The sequence below is a fragment of the Aquarana catesbeiana genome, linkage group LG01 (assembly GCF_042186555.1).
Source record: "Aquarana catesbeiana isolate 2022-GZ linkage group LG01, ASM4218655v1, whole genome shotgun sequence".
Taxonomy (NCBI): Eukaryota; Metazoa; Chordata; class Amphibia; order Anura; family Ranidae; genus Aquarana; species Aquarana catesbeiana.
The window spans coordinates 857,785,202-857,803,279 of record NC_133324.1 but is presented as its reverse complement, the minus strand read 5'-3'; positions in this window follow the sequence as shown (position 1 = coordinate 857,803,279).

Here is an 18,078-nt window from a genome sequence, read left to right as displayed (position 1 = left end):
CCTGGCTCCGTTTGTTCTCTATGGTCCTATTGTATGTCTTGCTCACTTTCAAGATGGACTAGGAACTATGGACTATGGAATGTGTAGCAGGTATAGAGCAGTGCACATGACCACAACAATCATGCACTGCTTGCTCTAAACTAAACAAAGTGAGCGAAAAAGGAGGGGGTTGGAAGACTATGAAGATTGGTACAAGGAAGCAAATTAGGTAGTGGCTGTGTATGAATTATTAGTAGGCGAATAAGGATACTGTTTAGTTTCACTTTAAGTGCCTCTGACTAGGACTAATGCCTTCAGCCCAAATCCAACAATCATCAATGTGCAGCCCTGCGCAGAGGAGTACAGCATTTCTGCTGCAAAATGTCCACTTTATCTTGTGCATGTACATCAGGAAGTTGCAGATTGAGCCAAATTATATATTATGTCGCAGTGACCATAATTTAAAAGGCACTAAATGGTTAAGTTGCAAATGCGTAACTCTGATGCATTGCTATGGGCAGCCTATTGAATTAGGCTGTGCACCCCAGAGCATAAAGAGTATATCAGCAGAGCAGTGAAGGGTGTCAGTAGAGCAAGATTGGTGTCAGTAGGGCAGTGGACAGTGTCAGTAGTTTTTTATTTGTATTATTTTTTAAATTTGTATGTTTTTAAATGTTTTTTTACAATTCTTTTTATTTTTTATTTTTTTTAATTCTTTTTAGGAACCCCTGTGGGGCTTTGGGGAAATAACAAGGCTCTAAACAGGCCCCTGACGTCTCACTTTTGAGACAGAGAAAGAAACTGAGGACAGAGATTCCCCAGTCCCATATTCTGCAGCCTGCAGTAAACATAGTTTACTATGCTTCAGTTAAGAATGAAGACAGGAGAGATTGGTACCGATCACTTACTGTGTTTATTCAGAAAAGGAAGGGTCCGGTTAAATATTTACCAGCCCTGCAGGGGATGATTAGGGTGTGCCCAGGCACAGCCGGCACACCCTGTGCTCAGATGTTTATGAGATGAGTAGTCACAAGCAAGAAAGACGTGGGCACATGACAGTGAGACAGACCTCAGGACATGGGTATATAACAGGAAAAAGAGAGATACCACATGATGTGGGCAAATAACAGAACAGTAAGGCCCCTTTCACACTTGTGCGGTTTGTCCTGTGACTTGGGACTGGAAAGTCGCATGACAAGTCGTACTCCATGATTTCCAATGAGTACCATTCATATCTGAGCGGCTTCTAAGTAGTCCTTGCACTACTTTGGTCCTACTTTGATGCAACTAGAGGTCCATTAACCCCAAGATTACACAGGCATTGCTTCAAGTCACGTCAAAGTCGCAGCAAAATTGCAGCAAAAATTGCCGCAAGCTCATAGAAGTGTAAAAGGGGCCTAAGAAAGACCATCAGACATGGGAACATGACAAAACATAAGAGCATCAGAGGTAGGCAAAAGACCGAAAAGTGAGTCAGACCACAACCAAAGGACTTGGAGACATGACAGGATAGTGAGACAGCTCACCAAATTTAACCCCTTCCCTCTGGCTACCAGCTGTTACATGACCAAGAGCCTGTCCCTCTGGCTCCCAATCAGAAGCTGTGACTAAGAACTGTTGGAGACAACTTCAGACTGCCACGGACACATATGTTTGGCAACTGGGCTGAATCACACTTTTCCTGCTGCTGCATTTATGCATTACACAGTTGGAAAGAGGTTAAACTCTGCACAATCCAAAACTAGGACTTTACACACTCTTTATGTTCGCAAGGCAAATATAACGGAAAATTTGTTATCAATACTTACAGTAATATTCCTTTCCTGATGGACTCCATGGCAGACTACGTGTGGGTTAACCCCACCTCCTTTCCAATGCTATAGGACCCCACTCCCATAAATTTAAGCTCACCACTAAAGACTGCGTTCCGTAACTAGCCAACTCTTTGACCGATGGGTGGGAACTCCATCTGCCATGGAGTCCATCAGCAAAGGAAAATTACGGTAAGTATTGATAATAAATTTTCAGTTTTCCTGACAGACTATGTGTGGGAAATAACTCACCAGTCCACACGGGTGGGTATGCTGATCAAAAGAAATTTAATTTAGCCCATTAACTGACAGAACTCTAAAACCAAAGCTCACAGAAGATAGAGACGCAGGCTCTATGCAATAATGTGACATAAAATGTTATTAATGGAGGCCCAAGAGGCCGCTTTACAGATAAACGTCTGGAGCCGCATGCCGGGCTGCTGCCCACGAAGCCGCCATACCCCTGGTGGAATGTGCAGTCACCGCCTCTGGAGGAGCCAAGCCCTTAGCTCTATAAGCTTGCTTGATGGACTGGACAATCCAGGCCGCAATTGTTCTGGATGAAGCTCACTTCCCTCTGTTACTGCCAGAGTGCAAGATAAACAGGTAGTCGGAGTGTCTAAAGGAGGAAGTAACTTGCAGGTATTCCTTCAGCATTTCGTCAACATCCAGAGGACGAACTTCAGAGGACCCCGGAGTCCTGAATGTAGGTAGGACAATTTCTTGGTTCTTATGGAACACTGAAGTAACTCTTGAGTTTGAGCCGAGCATAGGGGTGAGGACCACCCAGTCTGGAAAGAAAGTCAGGAAAGGTTCATCATGACCCAAGGACCCGATCTCCGAAACCCATTTGATGAAGTGATGGCAACTAGAAAGGTAACTTTGCAGAAAAATCTTTGATAGAAAGTGGAGCGGATCCTGTAGTACTGAGACCAGTCAGCGAGTCAAGTCAAGAACAAGAGGAAAATCCCATTTGGGGAATCTTGGTCTTGTCGCCCCACGAAAGAACTGCCGGATTAAAGGGTGAACCACCCATGATGTTCCCGAGAAGGCTGACAGAGCTGAGACTTGAACTCAGAATGCTGATGGATAGAGACAGATCTAGGCCGGATTGGAGGAAGCCGAGGATATCCTGGACTCCTGTATCCCTGAACGATCTGCCCATAGAGGATGAGGATTCATATCCTCTCAGACTTTATTCATGCTCACTTTTCTCAAGCTCATGAGGGTGGAAATAACTCTTGAAGTGCACCCTAAAGTTTCCACCCTTTCCCTCTCAAGAACCAGACCATCAGTCTTGGGGACGACAGACACAGGTGCAGGACTGCCCCCTGAGAAAGAAGGTCCAGCCTGGGAGGAAGAGGCACCAGGTCCCGGAAGTTGAGCTTGGTCAGGAGGGGAAACCATGGCCTGTTCGGCCAGCAAGGTGCAATCACTACCACCTCGACGGCTTCCGCTTTGAGTCTTCGTAAGAATCTGAGGATGATCGGAAGCGGGGGAAATGCGTATGCCCTGTTGAACCTCCACTGATCTGTTAGTGCGTCTACTCGGAAGGCCTTTCTGCAACAGCCCCGAGTGTAATTGATTGATTTTGAAGTTGCAGGGGGATGCAAATAGGTCTACTTCGGGATTGACTCCCAAGGACAGGATCCATTCGAATGTCTGCACATGAAGAGACCACTCGTTATTGTCTGTGTGAATGACAGGAAGTCCGCTTGGACGTTCTGGACACCGGGGACAAAGACCACTGAAATATTGGTCAGGTTTTTCCGAGCCCAGGACATGATGGGCTTGACTTCCTGGAGCAGGGTGGAGCTCCAAGTGCCCCCTTGCCTCTTCACATAAGAGTGCTGTGGTGTTGTCCATTTTCAATAAAACTGACTCCCCTTTCAGATGAGTGAAAAATTGAAGGGCACACCAGGCTGCCCATAGTTCCAGGACGTTTGAGCCCGGGTTGTGAAGACGTGCATCCCACTTGCCTTGAGCAAGTTCTGACCAAAGCAATACTGTCAGTGGGCATTGATACCCGAAGCCTCCTCTGTGGTTCCGGCTCCCGTGAAAGCAGAGGGAGGTGCCGGGATTAGTGCAGAGCACAGGTGAAGGAGAGGACTTCCAATGGTGGTGCTGATCAGAGACTGTGGGAGGGAACGTGGAACTCAAGTACATGGCTGGATAAAGAGGTGAGATCCAATAAGGAGTCTGTGTAAGGCGGCAGTGATGCAGGGGGAGGGAGACAGAGAGCCAGAGCATTGAGTGTATAAGGCAGCAGTGTGATCCAGGAGGAAGGGGAAGAGATCCAGGGCATTGTGTGTATAAGGCATGTAAAATTCATGTTAGTGGTCCATGGGATTCAAAATTGTGAGTTATTGATTCATGAGGTCCAAAAGGTTGGTGACCACTGTATTAGAGATCTTAAAAAATGGCTCTGACCAGCTTCAGGATAGTCAATAATTAAGCTATTAACAATGAAACAGTGCTGCGCTGTTAACCACTTCCATACAGGGCATTTTCACCCCCTTCCTGCCCAAGCCAATTTTTAGCTTTCAGCGCTGTCGCATTTTGAATAACAATTGCGCGGTCATACTACACTGTACCCAAATGAAATTTTTATCATTTTTTCCCCACTAATAGAGCTTTCTTTTGGTGGTATTTGATTACCTCTGCAGGTTTTATTTCTTGCGCTATAAACAAAAAAAGAGTGACAAGTTTGAAAAAAACACAATATTTTTTACTTATTGCTATAATAAGTATCCCAATTTTTTTTTTGAAACAAATTTTTTCCTCAGTTTAGGCCGATACGTATTCTTCTACATATTTTTGGTAAAAAATATCGCAATAAGCATATATTTATTGGTTTGCGCAAAAGTTATAGCGTCTACAAAATAAGGGGATAGATTTATAGCATTTTTATTATTATTTTTTTTTTTTACTAGTAATGGTGGCGATCTGCGATTTTTATCGTGACTGCGATATTGCGGCGGACACACCGGACAATTTTGACACATTTTTGGGACCTTTCACATTTATACAGCGATCCGTGCTATAAAAATGCATTGATTACTGTATAAATGTGACTGGCAATGAAGGGGTTAACCAGGAGGGGGCGCTGTAGGGGTTAATGTGTTGCTAGGGAGTGATTCTAACGGTGGGGGGAGGGGATTCACAAGGGGAGGAGACCGATCGGTGCTCCTCTGTACAAGGAACATACCATCGGTCTCCTCCCATCTGACAGGACGTGGATCTGTGTGTTTACACACACAGATCCACGGTCCTGCTCAGTTACCGGGCAATCGCAGGTGCCCGGCAGACATCGCGGCCGCGGGCACGCGCAACGGGACCCGAGCGATGCGGCGGGCGCGCGCGCCCCCTGGGCTGCCTAGAAGGCTGCACCGTCATATGAAGGCGGCCCAGAACAACAGCTGCACCGTCCCGCCGTCATATGATGAAAGGTTAATACTGGTAATCTAGACTCTTAAAAAGACAAATAAAATGGATAAAAATTATTTTTCTCTATTTTTTTTCCTTTTTTTTTTAATTTTTATGAGTATAGATTATTTGTATTTTTAAGAGTCTAGATTACCAGTATTAACCTTTCATCAGTCATGTATGTTACATGTTTAGGACACATTGATATTTGTTTCACTATCAGCCATTGTTGTCTATGTGGATTTATTAGGTGTTTTCACCACTTATGTTTCTCTAGTCACAGTATAGTACCATCTTAAACAGCGCAGCACTAAGTTTCATTGTTAATTTCTTTTGTGGTTATGGTATAACCTCCCAGTGCAGCAGTTTTTTAGAACTTAGTTTTTCCTCTTTATTACAGTGCGGGAATATCAATTAATAATTATGACAAAATCACTTGCTAGTTCCTTCGTAAGCAATGAGAGAAATATTTTTTGGTCAAATGTGGAAGGGTTGCCTGGTTGTTTTTAATACCTGTGTCCCATCCTCATGATCCCTGTTGCTCTTATTTTGTCTGATGCTATTACAGAGAAAAAAGGAAAGTTCAAATTTCAATGGGGTTCTGGATGGCAATAAACTTTGACAGACGTATTTGCCCTTCTTAAGGCTATTCTAGAGTTTACAAAAAAGCTTTGGTTAGAGTTGGGTTTTAAGCTGTGTTTACTTCTGTCATTTCCTTTCCTGTTGAAAATCTCTCACCGGTATAGGGAGTCCAGATTTATATCCCACAGTCCTGATCTGGCGATATGCATCATTTCTAAGGCTGAAGTTTTGGTATGGCAATTTTATATAGTTACATTGATCTTGCTTGAGCCAATGTAAGTATATAAGAGTCATACCTGTGGAAGTTGAAAATCACTGTAGTAGGCACCACCACTACAGTGACCTCCACTAGCTTTCAGGTCTCGTACTAAGTGGCCCTGCTGAATACAGAACACTCGACAAGGACACCATTCAGAGAACACTGCATTTTCTCCTTATAAATGGGAGAGGCAGGGTGTTGATATCACAAATGTTGTGTAAATGGTGCTCGCACTGCTCAAGCAACCTTCTATGTTCAGTAAGCAGCAGGGCAGTAGCTTGGTCCAGGACCTGGATGATAGTGGAGATCACTTAGGTATCAATGCCTACTATAGTGATTTACAGCTTTAACAGGGATCCCACACGCATGGCATTAAACATACTTGCGTTGATCCAAGCTAGATGTACATACCTGTATGTAAATTTGCCATACCTAAAGCGGGGTTCCACTCAAATTTTTTTTTTTTTTTTTTAAATTCCTTTATTTTATTTTAATTTCAATAATGTATGTTACAGTTTGATGTACATATTGTCAAGATCTATAACATTTAATGGATAATATAAAACAGAAGTAGGGAGAGGATTTTAACAGAAACTGTCGTCGACTAGAGATGTAACACATAAACAATCCTCTTGTTTACACAATCTGTATGGTGAAGGCGGAGCCTGAGTGCATGGGAGGGTCTAATGTAATGATTATCTTAGTGTCCATTTGCAAGCAATTCCCTGGGACATGCCTTGTATAAACTGATGACTCGTGTAATTATCCTTTATCGACAGGTAAAAGGGTAAGCCAAAATAACAAAGAGAGAGACTCTCCACTGACCGGGGGTGGAGATATTCCTTGCCGATCAGTAGAGTCCGGCAAAGGGCGACTAACATGAAGTAATGTAGACCATGATATTCAATATATCTGATCAGATCTTCCCTTAGCCGGAAGAGTATAGGGGGTTGTGTGAGAACCCAGGAAGGGTGGGGGGGGGGGGGAGGGAAGAGGTAAAAAGCGGGAGACAATAGGGAGGGAGGGACAGGGAAGATAGAGAGGAGAGGTGGAGTAGGAGGGGAAGTAGATGAGGAAGGGGGGTAGAGAGAGGTAAAGAGAAGAGGGTGGTGGTGCCACCCTCCAGCCAGGCGGGGCCCTCATAACGGGGGGTGTCCACGCTAAGTCACCTCCCGGAGGTAAGCCTCGGAGTAGATGAAGTGTTGCCAGGGGCGCCAGGTCTCCCGAAAGGTTTCCTCCCTGTCATGCAGGGTGGCCGTAAGATCTTCCATGTCGCGCAGTTCGCTAACCCTGGCATACTACTGGATCTTCGTTGGTGGGATTTCCGATCTCCAAAATAGAGGGATGCAGGCCTTAGCCGCATTAAGTAGTTGTATAGTGAGTGAGGCTTTATACTTCTTAATTGGACTTCTAGATAGGTGCAGCAGACAGGCCCCGGGATCTCCCCCCAGTGCGACGCCCGTTAAACGCTCGACCGTATCTGTCACCTCTTTCCAAAAAGGTTTAATCTTGGGACAGTCCCAGAAAATGTGCAACATTGTTCCTTCTCCTGCTCCACAACGCCAACATAGACTTGGTACCTGCGGGAGGAACCTGTGAAGAGTGGATGGTACTCTGTACCATCTGGTCACAATCTTGTAGCATGTCTCCTGGACCCTTGTGGCTAGAGAAGATTTTTGGGCAAAATGTAAGATCTTTTCCCTTTGTGCTTCATTAAAATGCGCTCCTAATTCTGTCTCCCATTTAGTGAGGAAGGGGGGCACAAAGCCTTCAGCCGGGGCAATCAGAGAGAGGTAGATCGAGGACAGAAAGTGGCGTACGGGCTCTCTGCGGTGGCAGACACGTTCCAATTCCGTGAGTGGGCGTGGGGGACCTAAAGTCCGAGCGCTTCGGCGCAAAAAATTACGCAGTTGGAGACCGCTCAGGAAATCCAATGGCGTGTCCAGGTCCTCTATTCCTGCGGCCGTCCTGAGCCGGCCACCGGAATCCAGGAAGTCGTGGAGGTGTGGCCATCTATCTCCCTCCGATAGGGCTCTATAGATCGGCCCCTGGCAGCCCGGCAAGAAATCAGGGTTGCCCAGTATCGGCACCATAGGAGAAGGAATAGGTGATATCGTGGTTTTACGAAAGGTTTCTCTGGCCACTCTTAATGTGTTTCCCAGAGTTGGGTGTTCGGTGATGATCTTCGGGATCGGAGTGGAAAGCCACGGCCAACTCCTAGCCGTACCATCGGAATCCTCCATCTCCATAGTGACCCATTGTTTGGCCTCTGAGTGGCAGTACCAGTCTATTAGTCTGGTAAGATGTGTTGCCCTGTAGTAGGCTTTTACGTCTGGTAGTCCCACCCCACCCCTACTTTTTGCCATATAAAGTAGTTGTAATTTGATGCGAGGCTGCCTGTGCGACCAGACAAGATCTCGGAAAAGTGCGTCGATTCGCTTGAAGGAGGGCGGGAGATGTATGGGGAGGGCCTGCAGGAGATAGAGTATCCTCGGGAGAGCTGTCATCTTGATGGCATTACAGCGTCCAAACCACGTTAAAGTGAGGGAGTGCCAATGCTGCAGGTCTGTTTTAAGTCTGTGTAGAAGAGTGGCAAAGTTTGCTTGGTAAAGGTCGGCGGGGTCCGCGGTGATGGCCACTCCTAGGTACGGAATGGTATCGGTTGCCCAGTGGAACTTGTAGTTCAAGCGCAATTGTCGGATATTTTGCGAGCTCAGTGTGATATTAAGCATGGAGGATTTAGACATGTTTATTTTAAATAGAGACAAAGCTCTGTACTCCCTCAAGGAATGAAGCAAGACGGGAAGTGAGGCAATGGGGTCAGCCAAAAAGAAGATAAGGTCATCCGCGAAAGCGGCGACCTTGTGGGCTCCAGATGTTTTACGGAAGCCCTCTATTTGGGGGTTGGCCCGTATTTTACAGAGCAGAGGTTCCAAGGTAAGAATAAAGATTAGGGGAGACAGGGGGCAACCCTGTCTGGTACCATTCCGAATGTTAAAATAACCCGACCTGGTTTCGTTGACCCTAACCGCCGCTGTGGGGTTAGAGTAGAGTGATAAGATCCAGCTGAGCATCGACGTCCGGAGGCCAATGTGTTCGAGAGTAGCTCTAACAAACGACCAGTCTACACGGTCGAAAGCCTTCTCCGCGTCAGTTGACAGCAGAAGGGGTCGTCGCGTGGTCCTAGCAGCATGTATGAGGTTCAGCACCCTAATGGTGTTGTCACGGGGTTCCCGTTGGGGGACAAAGCCCGCTTGGTCTTTGTGAATTAGGTTTGGTATGTGTGGGAGCAATCTGTTCGCCAGGATTTTGGCAAATAGTTTCAAGTCGGTGTTTAGCAAAGCTATCGGTCGATAGTTCCCACACCGAAGTAGGTCCTTTCCCTCTTTAGGGATGAGAGAAATGTAAGCCCTAAGGGAGTCTATGGGGAAGGAGTTACCTTTCGTGATTGAGTTAAGTGCATCCACTAGCGGTTTAGAAAGCGTCTCAAAGAAGGTTTTGAAATAGATTGGAGTAAGGCCATCAGGGCCTGGGGCTTTCTTAGGCTTGGAACTCGCCAGTGCTACGCCCAACTCCTCCACCGTAATGGGGTCTTCCAGTTCTTCCACGGTATCGGCCGATAGAGATGGCATGCCAGAGGAGGCTAAATATTCGTGTGGGGTGGGTCCCCCAGAGGAGTTAGGGGCATCGGGAGAGGGTCTGTCTAGGTTATAGAGACCGCTGTAAAATGAACGGAATTCTTCCGCCATTTCTGTTGAGGTAGAGACCCTCCGACCCGAAGGGGTCAGAATGTGGGGGATGAAAGTTTTGGTGCGGGGACCGCGTAAAGCTCTGGCTAGAAGACAGCCAGGTTTGTTAGAGAATTCGTACATTGTATGACGTGACCATGCTAACCTCTCTTTGGTTTTATGCAACAGAAGCGAGCGAAGCTCCTCACGCGCTTTAAGTAACTCCTGGTATACGGAGCGAGCTAGGCTGGCCTTATGTGTACATTCAAGGGTCTTGATCTGAAGAAGAAGTTCTTCAGTTCTACGGGTTCTTTCCCTCTTGAGACGAGCCCCAATGCCTATCAAAATGCCCCTGATAACTGGCTTGTGCGCCTCCCACATCACCAAGGGGTTGGGGACCGAGGCTTCATTGAGTGCAAAGTATTCCTGTAGTTTGGCTTGAATCTCAGCGCGGATCTCTGCAGATTGAAGCAGAGACTCGTTCAGTCTCCATGAGGGTGGGGATTTAGACATTGGTCCCATTTGGAGCGTCAGGTGTATTGGGGCATGATCAGAAAAGGAGATGACATCTATGGATGAGTCCACCACCCTCGGCAGGTCCTTATGGGAAAGGAGCAGGTAATCTAGTCTTGAGTACGAATGATGAACTTGTGAGAAGTACGAGTAATCCCTGTCCCTGGGGTGTAAGAGGCGCCAGGGGTCCATCAAATGAAGTGAGTGAAGATCAGATTTAATTCGTTTAAGGCGGGCGTATGAGAGATGGGAAGCACCCCGCGAGGTATCCAACAGGGGGTCCATCGCAAAGTTCATATCACCCCCAAAAATGAGCATCCCCTCCGTAAACTCAAGTAGTTTGGGTATCAGCCCACGCAGGAACTGTGCATGGTCGGCGTTGGGGAAATAGATATTGGCAAAAGTGACCTGAACGTCAAACACCTTTCCCTTAATCAGGAGAAAGCGGCCCTGGGGGTCCGCCTGCTGCGCCCCGAACTCCCAAGGTACAGATTTTGCCACTAAAATGCTAACCCCCTTAGATTTGGAGATAGGTGAGATACCGTGGTATGCCGTCGGGAACAGATTGTTAGTCAGTTTAGGAATATGCTCGCCATGAAAGTGGGTTTCCTGTAGAAAGGCAATTTGGGTTTTAGTTCTGCGTAGGTCAGCTAGGAGCTGGGAACGCCTCTCCGGGATATTGAGACCCCGTACATTAAGGGAGGTCACCTTTAGGAGAGCCATTGTGGCAACCGGGGCACTGAGGATCGTTGACAGGATGAGGAGGACGATCACTCTTAGTTCAGGTTCACGCCCCCACCCAGCTAGAGAGTAACAGCACCGGGGAAGAGAGGGGGACAAAGAAGGAGAAGACAGGATCAGAGAGAGAGGGGAGGAGGGTAAGTGAAGGGGGGAGGGGGGGGAAGGAGGGAGGGAGTAATCTAAGTTAGTCAAGTAGCTACTCTATGAGCTCCCGGCTAAGACACAGAAGGAATTGCGCAGCAGCCGGGAGGTCGCCCTAAAGGGGGGTGGCCAATGCGGCGAAGCGCGCGACCAAATAGTTATTGCTATCGCCTATGTAAGCAAGAAAAGCTATATAACAAGGTACTTTTGGGGGTGGTAGGGAGATGCACTGAGTGGGGGGCCTTAGGAATCAGAAACATTGAGAAAAACAATACATTAACCATCGTAAATAAAGTGTGATTTACCACAAATCTGGGCATAACATCCATAAACGCAACTGTGTTTAAGGCTAGTAAGTACAACTAAGTAGAACTCTAACATCCATGACTTACTGGCGTTGACGCATCGCAGTGGCGGTCGAGGACAGAGGGCCCCTGGGGTCCACTCGCCCTTCTCCTAGACAGGACCAGGATAGAGCCCCCACCGCCCGACTGTCAGTGCGCCAAGGCAGCACGGCCGGATGTGAATCATGGAAAACATGCATGCATCTCCTCTTCAGCGTCAACGTTCACATCAGATATACTCGGATGGAGTGCATGGAGTCTAGCCTGCAGCAAAAATGCAACATTTATAACAATTATAACAATGCGTCCCCCCTCCCCCCGCCCCTGTCCAAAGTTAAGAATTAGCCCACGGAAAAAAGGAGGCATCTTCAGGAAGACAAAAATAAAAATGGTGTCTGATGAAAAAAAAAAGATGAATTAAATGTTCCAGGGAGGATCGCCATAGAGGGGGGAAGGAGCGGGGCACCTACCCATATGAGGTACTGAAAGTCTTACCGAAAACCGAAAGGTAGCGTGCGTTTAGTCCTCGGATGATGTAGGATGGGCTCTTCTGACTTCTCGGTTTGGCGGGTGAGATCTTGGGCGTCGAAACCTCTGCTGTCTGGGTGGTGCTGAACCTTGTGGATCCTGGGAGAGCAGATATTCAAACCAGTTGGGCACCTCAATTACTGGCCTGGAAATGAAATGAAAAAGGGCAGGGAGTTGGTCTGGCGTGCGGAGGTAGAATTCTGCCCCCTGCCTCCTGACAATAAGATGGAAGGGGTGACCCCATCGGTAGGTGGCATCAGCCTCGCGGATAACTTCCAGTAGGGGTCGCATGAGCCCACGCATGGTGCGTGTTTGTCTGGAAATGTCAGGGAAAATCCTGATGGGAGCCCCGTCAAAGTCTATTGGGCCCTTTTCCCAGGCAAGGCGAAGAATGTCCTCCTTAATTGTGAAAAAATGCACCCTGCATAATACATCACGGGGAAAGTCCAGTTCGGATGATGATCTCTGTGCGGAGGGCGGGGGTCTGGGGCCTGGAATACGATGCACCCTGTCCAGTTCCAGGTCAGCTGTCGGTGGTTTGCCCAGAACCTGGTTTAGGATGGCAACCACTGTGGATTGGAGGTCTGGGCCCATGGTGGCTTCTGGGATCCCCCTTAGGCGCAAATTGTTTCGTCTGCTCCTATTCTCGCCGTCGTCCAGGCGCAGCTGAACATCGACAAGATGGCGGCGGAAGGCCCCGTACTCCGACTCCAGTGTAGTGAGGCGCGCTTCTGTATTAGTTTGGGAGGCTTCGATCGTGGTGACTCTCTCCTCGACCACATCCACTTGCTGTTTTAGGTCATGCAGTTCTCTGGTTAGTGCGTTAACAATAGAGGTGGCCATGGCGTTTAAGTCCTGTTTGGTGGGGAGGCCTGACACTATGTCTCTCAGAGAGCCTTCAACTAGGCCGCTTAGGTCACCGGCGTAATCTGGAGGCAATGGGGTGTCAGCAGTTATGGGAGCCGGGGACACTATAGGAGAGGGTGCTCTGTGCGGCAAGGGGGGAAAGTCCTCCTCCGCTGCGGAGGTAGTTGCAGGAGCGCCCTTCTTACTTGAGGATGCAGCGCCCGCCATGCTGACTCGAGGCGGCGCCATCTTGCTCCTTCCCGCCGGCGAGGAAACCTGCTGTTGCCGCAGAAAGTAGTGTGAGATTTCAGGTCCCCTCCGTACCTCAGTGACCGGTGGGTGGCTGCGGCCTCCTGGCATGAATGGATGGCTTAGCTGATCAGTGCTACGGGTGATTCACGGCCCGTTTCAGTGCAGAGCTCCCGATGACGCGTCTTCACGTTTCCATAGCAAGGTCACGTCCCCCCCCTTTAATATATTTTGCGCTGAAGTTCCTGCGTCTCATTCAGGTGTTAGGGGGCCCAGGCCAGGCAGCAGAGAGTAAGCGAGTGATGGAGCCTGTCTGCAGGGTCAGGGGTAGTCAAGCAGTAGGTATGGAGCAGTGTGTGTCCCTTTAACAGTCTTTCCTCTCACCTGCAATTATATGATGTAGAGGCTGTCCACTTCAGGGCTCCACAGGCTTGTCAGATTATGCAGCCCAGCCAGCTCCCCCCACTATCAGGAGGGCCGAGGGTGAAGGTGCTCCAGAAATGGTTCCTCTGCCCAGGCAGATGTCCCCCACCGTCTCAGGGCCTCCTCTTCCTCCAGGCCAGCAGGATCCGGATCTTATGGGGAGGCCGCGATTGCGGCCTAGTTATGCGTGGGGGGGGTAGAGACCAGGCCCAGAGCACGGCCTATTTTCAGTCCAGGGTCAATCCACTCACCCCCCTCAGCAGTCCACAGCAGCCGGCTTGTGCAACAACCGGGGCGATCGCGCCAGGGGACTCCCGGCTCGCCGCGCGGCCCGTCAGGAAAGACCGCGGCTTCGGCCTAGTGGAGCGGGAGTGCACAGCGGCGCCGATCGCGGTCCGGGAGCAGAAATCCTCCTCGCTCCTCACTTGGCAGGGGGTGCCTGGGTCCCCCCCGATCAGCTGGGGTGAAAGTTGTAGGTGAAAGAGGACGATGGAGCTGGATTCGGGATTTGGATGAGCGGAGCTCTCAGAAAAAGCCGCCGCCCACAGCGCCATCTTGGCCACGCCCCCTCCACTCAAATTTTTAACTTAATCTTACCCACTTCAGTTAATTGCATAGATGTTCAAATGCTGCACGAAATTTTTTTTTATCGATGTAATTACCTTTATATTGTACTTTATTGTGGCACTTCCTGTCTCTCCTTCCATGGGAGTAGGCGTGTTTATTGCCTTTCCCCGGCGCCGCACTGTCTCCTGGGAGCTTAGTGTCAGGCTTCCCAAGATTTAGTGCGGAAACAATGATCATGCGCGTGAACAAGCTGTGAATGAACAGCATTCACCGCATCCAGGAAATCAATGCTTGTGGGCTTCACATGCCCACAAGCAAGATGGAAACAGCCAGCATCATATTTTTTAAGTTATTCTTCAGTACGAAAACAGAAAGAGGCGGAAATATTACATTACATTATTTTGGGGTTAGCAAAGTGTCTCAATGACCTAAAAAAAAAAAAAAAAAAAAAAAGGATTGGTCGCTGGACTCCCGCTTAAACTTCAGCTTTAAAAGGAAACCTGACCTGAAAGAAATACAAAGGGCTGTAATTGCTGATTGGGAGAAAGTGCTGTGGTCAGATGAGACCAAAATTAAGCTCTTTGGCATCAACTCAACTTGCCGTGTTTGGAGGCGAGGGTGCTAGGGGTTATCCTCTACTCTAAACTCCCCTTTCGACCCCACATCCAATCACTGTGCAAAGCAACATCTCCAAAACCTGCCCCTTCTTAACCAATGACACCACAAAGCTTCTAATTTACTCTCTGCTTGATTTATGAGACTCACTCCTCATCGGCTTACCCTTACATAGGCTAGACCTTTAGTCCATCATGAATGCTGCTGCCAGACTCATCCACCTTACCAACAATTCAGTGTTTGCTACCCCTCTCTGCCAATCTCTCTATTGGCTGTCACTCACCCAAAGAATTAAACTGAAAATACGAACAACTTACAAATCCATCCACAACTCTGCCCCAGGCTACATCACTAACCTAGTCTCAAAATACCAACCAAATCGTTCTCTTTGTTCCTCCCAAGACCTCCTGCTCTCTAGCTCCCTTGTCACCTACTCCCATGCTCGCCTCCAGGACTTTTCCCGTGCCTCTCCCATTCCTATGAAACTCCCTACCCCAAACTGTCCGGCTATCTCCTACTCTGTCCACTTTCACACGATTCCTGAAAACCCTTCTTTCAGAGAAGCCCATCCCACCTCAAAACAACTATACTTCTACTTTTTCCCATAAGCTCATCCCCCCCAGTAATTACATTTTGTATCACTTGACCCTCCCTTTTTGATTGGAAGCTCTAACGAGCAGGACTCCCTGATTCCTCCTGTATTGAATTGTGTTTTAACTGTACTGTCTGCCCTCATGTTGTAAAGCGCTGTGTAAACTGTTGGCACTATTTAAATCCTATATAACCAATATAATAATAAAACAAAACTAATGCAGCCACCACATCCAAGGACCATTAAGCTACAATATATTACATATATGTCTTAGGGTAAAACTTTAAACAATGATTTATTGATTGCTGTGAGGAATTACTGCACATCTGGCTTCTTTTAAAAGTGTTGGGCAGATATCAAGGGGTTGGATCACCAATTTTACTTTTGTCAGTTCTTTGGCATTCCAAAAGGTGAGATCTCCCTGCTGGAGATCTTGGTTCAGAAAGGTAAGATGCAAGTGGAATAAATGCGGCTAGATGCCTTTTTTTCCATAGAAGAAACTGATGAGCTTTTGATAGCTATTTACATGTTGGAGCAGATTGAGAGTTCCCAACAGGTCCTGTCAGCCCAGGAAAAAATGTATTGAGGTACGTAAGGGTAGGACTTTTCCAATATATCAACCTCTTAAGGATATGATTCTAAAAGAGTGGAAAGAGCCAGATAAGAATTTATTAATGTCTAGAGCACACAAGAAATATTTTCCTTTCTATAGTAAGGAAGAGGAATAGTTTTTAAATGTCCTAGATTAGACACAATGCTTTACCAGGTGTCGAAAGACTTGGATCTATCCTTTGAAGATTTCTGGTGTCATTAAAGATCAGATGGGTAGGAAGGCTGAAAGGCTAATTTACTTCTTAAAGTGGAACTTCACTCTCTCAATCAACATTCATGTTTTTTAATAATCATGCTTCTAGCATGAGTAAATAGATACAGTAAGTAAATATTATATACTTTCCTGTTTTAAACTTCTTGCATTTATTCAGTTACTTCCTGGTTTCCATGCCTAGGCAAATGATGTCAAATATCCCAAGAGTCTTCAGTAGGGAAGGAGGAGTTTGCTGAGCTAAGCACACACACTTGCCTGTATGCATGAGCTAAGGGCAGATGGCTTCCAGGAAGTAAATGCTACATTAACCATCTGCCCTTACTCAAGATGACCTCAGACAGAAATGCTAGGGCTGGGATGGCGAACCTTGGCACCCCAGATGTTTTAGAAATACATTTCCCATGAGTGCATGAGCATCATGGGAAATGTAGTTCCAAAACATCTGGGGTGCCATCACTGTGTTAGGGGGTGTTTTTCTCAGCGAATTCTCAGCAAACTAAAGCATGGAGACGTGGCTGGATGGCCAACTTTGATTTGAATAACAAAAATGAATTAAATAGCATTTTTGGTTTGTGATGTTCAGATGCAATGTAGTTCGGCTTAAAAAAAAAAAAAAAAAAAAAAAAAAAAAGCTTGGGAAGCTCCTGCTTTCACTTTAGGGTCTGCACTGGATTACATGTATGGCTAGGCATTTTCACAGTGGCAATATTATTATTATTATAATACAGGATTTATATAACGCCAACAGTTTGCACAACACTTTACAACATGGGGGCAGACAGTACAGCTACAATACAATTCAATACATGAGGGATCAGAGGGCCCTGCTCGTTAGCACTTACTACATAGGAATATTGAAAGAACCACACATTTCTAAATGCCTTGTTGAATGTGACAACTCTTCCTTGCTCTTTGCTTTGTTTGTTTTTGTATTATATTTGATTTCTGCAATTACCTAATACTCAATAAATGCAACTTACTCTTTTTTGTGAATGCATCCACATACCATTCCTCAAACGAGTCCTACGTGTAGATTTACACATAGGACTCGTTTACACCAGTGGCCATGCGTAATGATGTGCATAACATCAGGTTCCTGGTGTGTGTTAAAAGGGACAGTGCAATGTATTGTTATAATGCATCACACCGTTTATCTTTTTTTTCTTAATTTTATTGAAATTAGATTTTATTCAGCTCTATGCATTGTGGTGCCTTCATCACAGTAAAATGTGGTGAAATACATTGCACTGCATAAAAAGAAAGACATCTTTTTTTATGCAGCGCACCCCAACACACCTTTATGATGTGAAAAGGGCATCATGAAAAGAATTGTTGCCTTCAATTGACCCCGTGTTGATCAAGGCGTACCAATGCAGTTCAGCACACCTGGTGTGAATGAGCCCGACAGACATTAGACAAGGTTGTTAGAAAATTATCTAATAGCAGAAATCACTTCTTTTCAGTTTACCTGATACTGCAATACACAAGCATCTTGCCTTGTACAAAGGAATAAAATGGTCTGTCACACAAAAAACGTACCACCACACCTGAAGCAGATGAAATAAAGCGATTGTTAACCATAAAATGTTTTTTATAATAATCTTAGTGTATCTGGGCCTACTAATACCACTCAGCGCTATGCAGCAAATAAAGTTGAGCAAATACAACATATAGATATTATTATAAATCTCAATGCATATGTACAGTATATAAAGCAGCCGCTAAAACATATAAAATAAATAAACTTAAAGAACTCAGTCCAAGAACACAGTCTTGTGAAGCATCCAATACTTTAGCAGTGCTCCTGTCAATCATTTAAAATGCGACCGACTTTCAAATGGTGATCATATGAGAAACAAATGGCTGACGCTTGGTGATAAAAGTTCTGATAGTAGGTGATCATCTTAG